The sequence below is a fragment of the Petromyzon marinus genome (genome assembly GCF_048934315.1).
Source record: "Petromyzon marinus isolate PM22_M1 ecotype Great Lakes invasive population chromosome 67 unlocalized genomic scaffold, UKy_Petmar_22M1.pri1.0 chr67_unloc.3, whole genome shotgun sequence".
Lineage (NCBI taxonomy): Eukaryota > Metazoa > Chordata > Hyperoartia > Petromyzontiformes > Petromyzontidae > Petromyzon > Petromyzon marinus.
In genome coordinates, this window is record NW_027422593.1 from 155,404 (window position 1) to 165,579 (window position 10,176).

The window sequence follows — 10,176 nt, forward strand, 5'->3', positions numbered from 1 at the left end:
CTGATGGTTAGGCCCCATCTCTCAGTGGCACTCTCCAGTCTCAGCAGCAGCTCTTCCAACTCCTCCTCTGAATGAGCAGCTATTACCAAATCATCGGCATACATAACGTGGTTGAGCAATAGGGAGCCATCCCTTGACCGCACCCGGGCATCGATCAGCCTCCCATTGTATCTGTACCAGATGGAAATTCCTCCGGTACAGCTATTGCAGGCTTCACGAACTCCGTGGTCGAAATAGATGTTAAATGATGTGGCAGCCAGAGGACATCCCTGTCGCACCCCAAGGTGAACAGGGAATGGCTCCGACTCCTGGCTACATGGTTAATGATCATGAGCAGCGGGTCAGGGACTCCTAAAGCACGAAGAACACACGCACACACACATTCGCACGCACACTCACACACACACTCTCACACGCACACATACACTCTAACACGCACACACACATTCGCACGCACACTCTCACACACATTCACACACACACTCTCTCGCATGCATTACCCCTGTTCGACCACCATACACACAGACATACTCTCACACACACTCTCTCTCACACACACGCACACACACACAGACACACTCTCACACACACACACTCTCTCTCACACACACGCACACATTTGCACACATTCACACACACTCTCACACATACACTCACACACACACTCTCACACACTCTCACACATACACTCACACACACACTCTCACACACTCTCACACATACACTCACACACACACTCTCACACACTCTCACACACACACAGACACTCGCAAGCACACATACTCACTCACACACTCACACAGACTCTCTCACACACACTCGCACACACACACACTCTCACACACACTCTCACACACACACTCACACACACACTCTCACACACACAAACACTCTCGCTCGCATGCATTACCCCAGCACGACCCCCAGACGCACACACACACGCGCACTCTCGCACACACTCACACACTCGTTACACTCACACAGACACTCTCACACACGCACTTATATAATCACTCATACACTCATACACTCACTCGCACACTCACTCACACACTCACTCATACAATCACTCATACACACACTCACCCATACACTCACTCACTCATACACTCACACACTCACTCATATACTCACTCACACACTCTCACACACACACCCTCACACACACTCTCACACACTCTCACACACACTCTCACACACACTCTCAAACACGCACTCTCACACACTTTCACACACACACTCTCACACACCCTCACACACACTCTCACACACACACTCTTACACACACACTCTCACACACACTCTCACACACTCTCTCTCACACACACAAACACTCTCGCTCGCATGCATTACCCCAGCACGACCCCCAGACGCACACACACACTCACACACTCGCACACACGCACACACTCGTTACACTCACACACCTAAATGTCACTCGCATCAGATTCGCGAATGCGTTCCCGCATTTCGAGTCGATGCCATTCACTTGCAAATTCTACCCCGCACATCAAATAACCGCTATGAGGGCGCACACAAAAGTGTTCAAGGATAAAGGTCCCCCGTGTAGCCTCTAACAGGCTGTAGGGGCAAGTGCTGTTAGTGGTAGCAGCACCAGCAGCAGCTATGAACACACAAAGACAAAGATCCCCCGTGTAGCCTCTAACAGGCTGCTGGGGCAAGTGCTGTTAGTGGTAGCAGCAGCAGCAGCAGCAGCTGTGAACACACAAAGACAAGGTCCCCCGTGTAGCCTCTAACAGGCTGTAGGGGCAAGTGCTGTTAGTGGTAGCAGCAGTAGCTATGAACACACAAAGACAAAGATCCCCCGTGTAGCCTCTAACAGGCTGTTGGGGCAAGTGCTGTTAGTGGTAGCAGCAGCAGCAGCAGCAGCAGCTATGAACACACAAAGACAAAGATCCCCCGTGTAGCCTCTAACAGGCTGTAGGGGCAAGTGCTGTTAGTGGTAGCAGCACCAGCAGCAGCTATGAACACACAAAGACAAAGATCCCCCGTGTAGCCTCTAACAGGCTGTTGGGGCAAGTGCTGTTAGTGGTAGCAGCAGCAGCAGCTATGAACACACAAAGACAAAGATCCCCCGTGTAGCCTCTAACAGGCTGTAGGGGCAAGTGCTGTTAGTGGTAGCAGCACCAGCAGCAGCTATGAACACACAAAGACAAAGATCTCCCGTGTAGCCTCTAACAGACTGTTGGGACAAGTGCTGTTAGTGATAGCAGCAGCAGCAGCAGCTATGAACACACAAAGACAAAGATCCCCCGTGTAGCCTCTAACAGACTGTAGGGGCAAGTGCTGTTAGTGGTAGCAGCACCAGCAGCAGTTATTAACACACAGAGACAAAGGTCCCCCGTGTAGCCTCTAACAGGCTGTTGGGGGCAAGTGCTGAGCGTGCCTATTGCTCCGTGTGTACGTGAAGAGCGGGGGAGCGGTGGTGCAGCGGTGAGCGCGCTGACCGGCTGGGGGAAGTATGGTCAAACGGAGGCTCGGTCGACTTAGGCTTATACAGGCGTATCTTGGTGCGTCTCCACTGGGGGAGACAAAGGCGGCCGGGCGTGGTGCTGTTGGTCACCCACCCCCTCGTGTGCCACAGTGCCGGTAGCCTTCATAGGTGCTGCTGCTACTCGTTAAGAGCACTTGTCCCTACAGTCGGTTGAGGCTACACGGGGGAGCTTTGTCTTTTGCCTGTCTCAATATTACCGGCCGCCGTGATAACACCACACACACCCCACACACACACCACACACACCACACTACACACACACCACACACCCACCACACACACCACACACCCACCACACACACACCACACACACCACACACCCACCACACACACCACACGACACACATTACGCACACATGAGTATGGGTCTCTGTGGGTCTCTGTGGGTCTCTGTGGGTCTCTGTGGGTCTATATGGCTTTCTGGATCTCTGTGGGTCTCTGTGGGTCTATATGGCTTTCTGGATCTCTGTGGGTCTCTATGAGTATGGGTCTCTGTGGGTCTCTGTGGGTCTATATGGCTTTCTGGATCTCTGTGGGTCTCTGTGGGTCTATATGGCTTTCTGGATCTCTGTGGGTCTCTATGAGTATGGGTCTCTGTGGGTCTCTGTGGGTCTATATGGCTTTCTGGATCTCTGTGGGTCTCTGTGGGTCTATATGGCTTTCTGGATCTCTGTGGGTCTCTGTGGGTCTATATGGCTTTCTGGATCTCTGTGGGTCTCTATGAGTATGGGTCTCTGTGGGTCTCTGTGGGTCTCTGTGGGTCTATATGGCTTCTGGATCTCTGTGGGTCTCTATGAGTATGGGTCTCTATGGGTCTCTGTGGGTCTCTGTGGGTCTATATGGCTTCTGGATCTCTGTGGGTCTCTATGAGTATGGGTCTCTATGGGTCTCTGTGGGTCTCTGTGGGTCTATATGGCTTTCTGGATCTCTGTGGGTCTCTGTGGGTCTATATGGCTTTCTGGATCTCTGTGGGTCTCTATGAGTATGGGTCTCTATGGGTCTCTGTGGGTCTCTGTGGGTCTATATGGCTTTCTGGGTCTCTGTGGGTCTCTGTGGGTCTATATGGCTTTCTGGATCTCTGTGGGTCTCTATGAGTATGGGTCTCTATGGGTCTCTGTGGGTCTCTGTGGGTCTATATGGCTTTCTGGATCTCTGTGGGTCTCTATGTGTATGGGTCTCTATGGATCTCTGTGGGTCTATATGGCTTCTGGATCTCTGTGGGTCTCTATGAGTATGGGTCTCTGTGGGTTTCTGTGGGTCTCTGTGGGTCGATATGGCTTCTGGATCTCTGTGGATCTCTATGAGTATGGGTCTCTATTGATCTCTGTGGGTCTCTGTGGGTCGATATGGGCTTCTGGATCTCTGTGGGTCTCCATGAGTATGGGTCTCTGTGGATCTCTGGCACTCTGCTATACATCTCCACGTGATGATGATGGTGATGCTGATGGTGATGATGGTGATAATCCGCCACTTCGTGTGAGCTATCGTTTGTGATCGCCAGGTCGCGTCTGAAACAAGAGAGCTGACATAGCAGCACCTGGTAAAATTACAACAACAAAAAATGTGTTGGTTTATCAGAATAAGAATATTAATTTGCACTTGAGGAATCCACAGATGGACAGAATTTCACATCCGGCTCGGAGAGACCCCCCCTGGGACACGTCTCATGTCGAACTGTGACTGTCACAGAATGTCTCAGACAGTCTGAGACAGTCTGACACAGCCTGAGACAGCCTGAGACAGTCTGAGACAGTCTGTGACAGCCTGAGACAGCGTGAGACAGTCTGAGACAGCGTGAGACAGTCTGAGACAGTCTGAGACAGTCTGAGACAGCCCGAGACAGTCCGAGACAGTCTGACACAGTCTGAGACAGCCTGAGATAGTTTGAGACAGTCTAACACAGTCTCAGACTGTCTCAGACAGCCTGAGACAGTCTGAGACAGCCCGAGACAGCCCGAGACAGTCTGAGACAGCCTGAGACAGTCTGAGACAGCGTGAGACAGCGTGAGACAGTCTGAGACAGTCTGAGACAGTCTGCGACAGTCTGACACAGCCTGAGACAGCGTGAGACAGTCTGAGACAGCCCGAGACAGCCTGAGACAGTCTGAGACAGTCTGACACAGCCTGAGTCAGCCTGAGACAGTCTGAGACAGCGTGAGACAGCGTGAGACAGTCTGACACAGCCTGAGACAGTCGGAGACAGCGTGAGACAGCGTGAGACAGCCCGAAACAGTCTGAGACAGTCTGAGACAGTCTGAGACAGCCTGAGACAGTCTGAGACAGCCCGAGACAGTCTGAGACAGTCTGAGATAGTCTGACACAGCCTGAGACAATCCGAGACAGTCTGAGACAGTCTGAGACAGCCCGAGACAGCCCGAGACAGTCTGAGACAGTCTGAGACAGCCCGAGACAGTCTGAGACAGTCTGAGACAGCCCGAGACAGCCTGAGACAGTCTGAGACAGTCTGACACAGCGTGAGACAGTCTGAGACAGTCTGACACAGTCTGACACAGCGTGAGACAGTCTGTGACAGTCTGAGACAGCCTGAGACAGCCTGAGACAGTCTGACACAGCGTGAGACAGTCTGAGACAGTCTGACACAGTCTGAGACAGCCTGAGACAGCCTGAGACAGCCTGAGACAGCCTGAGACAGTCTGAGACAGCCTGAGACAGTCTCAGACAGTCTCAGACAGCCCGAGACAGCCCGAGACAGCCCGAGACAGCCCGAGACAGCCCGAGACAGCGTGAGACAGCGTGAGACAGTCTGAGACAGTCTGACACAGCCTGAGACAGTCTGAGACAGCCTGAGACAGTCTGAGACAGCGTGAGACAGTCTGAGACAGTCTGAGACAGCGTGAGACAGTCTGAGACAGTCTGAGACAGCGTGAGACAGCGTGAGACAGCGTGAGACAGTACGAGACAGTCTGAGATAGCCCGACACAGTCCGAGACAGTCTGAGACAGTCTGAGACAGCCCGAGACAGTCTGAGACAGCCTGAGACAGTCTGAGACAGCGTGAGACAGTCTGAGACAGCGTGAGGCAGTCTGAGACAGTGTGAGACAGCCCGAGACAGCCTGAGACAGCGTGAGACAGCCTGAGACAGCGTGAGACAGCGTGAGACAGTCTGAGACAGCCTGAGACAGCGTGAGACAGCGTGAGACAGCCTGAGACAACGTTAGACAGTCTGAGACAGCCTGAGACAGTCTGAGACAGCCCGAGACAGCCTGAGACAGCGTGAGACAGCCTGAGACAGTCTGAGACAGCATGAGACAGCCTGAGACAGTCTGAGACAGCCTGACACAGCGTGAGACAGTCTGAGACAGCCTGAGACAACGTTAGACAGCCCGAGACAGCCTGAGACAGCCTGAGACAGCCTGAGACAGCCCGAGACAGTCTGAGACAGCCCGAGACAGCCCGAGACAGCCTGAGACAGCCCGAGACAGCCCGAGACAGCCTGAGACAGTCTGAGACAGCCTGAGACAGCCTGAGACAGTCTGAGACAGTCTGAGACAGCCTGAGACAGTCTGAGACAGCGTGAGACAGTCTGAGACAGCGTGAGGCAGTCTGAGACAGTGTGAGACAGCCCGAGACAGCCTGAGACAGCCTGAGACAGCATGAGACAGCGTGAGACAGCGTGAGACAGTCTGAGACAGCCTGAGACAGCGTGAGACAGCGTGAGACAGCCTGAGACAACGTTAGACAGTCTGAGACAGCCTGAGACAGTCTGAGACAGCCCGAGACAGCCTGAGACAGCGTGAGACAGCCTGAGACAGTCTGAGACAGCCTGAGACAGCCTGAGACAGTCTGAGACAGCCTGACACAGCGTGAGACAGTCTGAGACAGCCTGAGACAACGTTAGACAGCCCGAGACAGCCCGAGACAGCCTGAGACAGCCTGAGACAGCCCGAGACAGTCTGAGACAGCCTGATACAGCCCGAGACAGCCCGAGACAGCCCGAGACAGCCTGAGACAGTCTGAGACAGCCCGAGACAGCCTGAGACAGCCCGAGACAGCCTGAGACAGCCCGAGACAGCCTGAGACAGCCTGAGACAGCCTGAGACAGCGTGAGACAGCGTGAGACAGTCTGAGACAGCGTGAGACAGTCTGAGACAGCCTGAGACAACGTTAGACAGTCTGAGACAGCCTGAGCTAGCCTGAGACAGTCTGAGACAGCGTGAGACAGCCTGAGACAGCCCGAGACAGCCTGAGACAGCCCGAGACAGCCCGAGACAGCCTGAGACAGCCCCAGACAGCCCGAGACAGCCCGAGACAGCCTGAGACAGTCTGAGACAGCCTGAGACAGCGTGAGACAGCGTGAGACAGTCTGAGACAGTCTGAGACAGCGTGAGACAGTCTGAGACAGCCTGAGACAACGTTAGACAGTCTGAGACAGCCTGAGCTAGCCTGAGACAGCCCGAGACAGCCCGAGACAGCCCGAGACAGCCTGAGACAGCCTGAGACAGCCCCAGACAGCCCGAGACAGCCCGAGACAGCCCGAGACAGCCCGAGACAGCCTGAGATAGCCCGAGACAGCCCGAGACAATCTGAGACAGCCTGATACAGTCTGAGACAGCCCGAGACAGCCCGAGACAGCCTGAGAGAGTCTGAGACAGCCCGAGACAGCCCGAGACAGTCTGAGACAGCCTGAGACAGCCCGAGACAGCCCGAGACAGCCTGAGACAGTCTGAGACAGCCTGAGACAGCCTGAAACAGTCTGAGACAGCGTGAGACAGTCTGAGACAGTCTGAGACAGCCTCAGACAGCCTCAGACAGTCTGAGACAGCCTGAGACAGCCCACCCCTCCCCCCCATCAGCTCACTTCGCTTCGCCCTCTCTTGGGGGAGGTAGGGCTGGGGGGGGCAGCACGCTGCGAGTCACACGTCACGTGGTCCCCGTCACCCACACATACACCCTCGTCATACCACCACTACTCATCCTCGTGTCTCGCTCCTCCTCCTCCACCTCCTCCTCCACCTCCTCCTCCTCGTGTCTCTCTCCTCCACCTCCTCCTCGTGTCTCTCTCCTCCTCCTCCACCTCCTCCTCCTCGTGTCTCTCTCCTCCTCCTCGTGTCTCTCTCCTCCTCTTCCTCCTCCTCGTGTCTCTCTCCTCCTCCTCGTGTCTCTCGCCTCCTCCTCGTGTCTCTCTCCTCCTCCTCCACCTCGTGTCTCTCTCCTCCTCCTCCACCTCCTCTTCGTATCTCTCTCCTCCTCCTCATCCTCCTCGTGTCTCTCTCCTCCTCCTCCTCCTCATGTCTCTCTCCTCCACCTCCCCTCCCTCGTGTCTCTCTCCTCCTCCACCTCCTCATCCTCCTCTACCTCCCCTCCCTCGTGTCTCTCTCCTCCACCTCCTCCTCGTGTCTCTCTCCTGCTCCTCCTCGTCTCTCTCCTCCTCCTCCACCTCCTCCTCGTGTCTCTCTCCTCCACCTCCTCATTCTCCTCGTATCTCTCTCCTCCTCCTCCTCCTCGTGACTCTCTCCTCCACCTCCCCTCCCTCGTGTCTCTCTCCTCCTCCACCTCCTCATCCTCCTCTACCTCCTCCTCCTCGTGTCTCTCTCCTCCTCCACACCTCCCCCGGCACGGTAGAGATAGAGAGAGTTACGTGTTGACAAAGAGGAGGAGGAGGAGAGAGGTTTACGATATTCCCCAGCTCACAACCAGGGGCCGTTTGAGATCATTTTAAGCACTTTGCTGCTGTGACGGAGGACACGCGCGCACGTGTGTGTGTGTGTGTCTGTGTGTGTGTCTGTGTGTGTGTCTGTGTGTGTGTGTCTGTGCGTGTGTGTCTGTGCGTGTGTGTGTGTCTGTGCGTGTGTGTGCGTCTCTGTGTGTATGTCTGTGCGTTGTGGGGAGCGATAGTGTAGCGGTTAGCGCGCTGCGCTATGAACCCGGCGACACGGGTTCGATTCCCGCTCACGGCCAACACCAGTGACGATTATCTTAACCGGTCCCGGGCCTCCCCTAGGTCGACTCAGCCTCAAATGAGTGCCTGGTGCAGTGTGTAAACATTGCCACTAGGGAGACAAAGGCGGTCGGGCGTGGTGCTGGCCACCCACCCCCTCGTGTACCGTTACCAGCCTTCATAGGTGCTCGCTAACAGCACTTGCCCCTACAGTCTGTTAAGGCTATACGGGGGATCTTTGTGTGTGTGTGCGTCTTTTGTCATGTGTGTCTGCGTGTGTGTGTATGTGTGTCCGCGTGTGTGTGTGTTTGTCTCTGTGTGTGTGTTTGTCTCTGTGCGTGTGTGTCTGTCTGTGTCTGCCTCGGTGTTTCTGTGTGTGTATGCGCGTCTGTGTGTGCCTGTGCGTGTGTGTCTGTGCGTGTGTGTCTGTGCGTGTGTGTGTGTGTCTGTGCGTGTGTGCCTGTGCGTGTGTGTGTGTCTGTGCGTGTGTGTCTGTGCATGTGTCTGTGTCTGTGCGTGTGTGTCTGTGCGTGTGTCTGTGTCTGTGCGTGTGCGTGTGTGTCTGTGCGTGTGCGTGTGTGTATGTGCGTGTGCGTGGGGGAGCGGTAGTTGCGGTAGCGGTTAGCGCCACGCTGTGTCACAAACCCTGCGGGTCCGGGTTCGATTCCCGCTCACGGCCAATGTCGGTGACGATCAATCTGAGCCCGTGCCTGGGCCTCCTCGCCGAGGTCGACTCAAACGAGTTAGCTGGTGCCGCGGTTTGCGGTGGTAAACGTCGCCACTGGGGAGACAAAGGCGGCCGGGCGTGGTGATGCTGGCCACCCACCCCCAACCGTGTGCCACAGTGCCGGCAGCCTTCATAGGTGCTCGCTAACAGCACTTGTGGACGGCACTTGCCCCCAGCGGGCAGCACTTGCCCCCAAGTGCTATGGGCAAGTGCTGTCCGCTCCCTCTCTCTCTCTCTTGTAGAGAGAGAGCGGACAGTGGACAGCACTTGCCCCCAAGTGCTGTGGGCAAGTGCTGGCAGTGGACAACACTTGCCCCCAGCGGACAGCACTTGCCCCCAAGTGCTGTGGGCAAGTGCCGTCCGCTCCCTCTTGTAGAGATAGAGCGGACAGTGGACAGCACTTGCCCCCAGCGGACAGCATTTGCCCCCAAGTGCTATGGGCAAGTGCTGTCCGCTCTCTCTCTCTCTCTCTCTTGCCACAGTGCCGGCCTTCATAGGTGCTCGCTAACAGCACTTGTGGACTCTTGTAGAGATAGAGCGGACAGTGGACAGCACTTGCCCCCAAGTGCTGTGGGCAAGTGCTGTCCGCTCTCTCTCTTGTAGAGATAGAGTGGACAGTGGACAGCACTTGCCCTCAGCGGACAGCACCTGCCCCCAAATACTGTGGGCAAGTGCTGTCCGCTCTCTCTTGTAGAGATAGAGCGGACAGTGGACGGCACTTGCCCCCAGCGGACAGCACTTGCCCCCAAGTGCTGTGGGCAAGTGCTGTCCGCTCTCTCTCTCTCTTGTAGAGAGAGAGAGCGGACAGCGGACAGCACTTGCCCCCAAGTGCTGTGGGCAAGTGCTGTCCGCTCTCTCTCTCTCTTGTAGAGAGATAGAGAGCGGACAGTGGACAGCACTTGCCCCCAAATGCTGTGGGCAAGTGCTGTCCACTCTCTCTCGTAGAGATAGAGCGGACAGTGGACGGCACTTGCCCCCAGCGGACAGCACTTGCCCCCAAGTGCTGTGGGCAAGTGCTGTCCGCTCTCTCTCTCT

General features: G+C 55.7%; 1 protein-coding gene across 1 annotated transcript in view; it reads left to right on the forward strand.

The window, feature by feature from the left end:
* LOC116956757 (dynein axonemal heavy chain 2) overlaps positions 1–10,176 on the forward strand; it is a 464,532-nt gene that overhangs the window by 67,423 nt on the left and 386,933 nt on the right.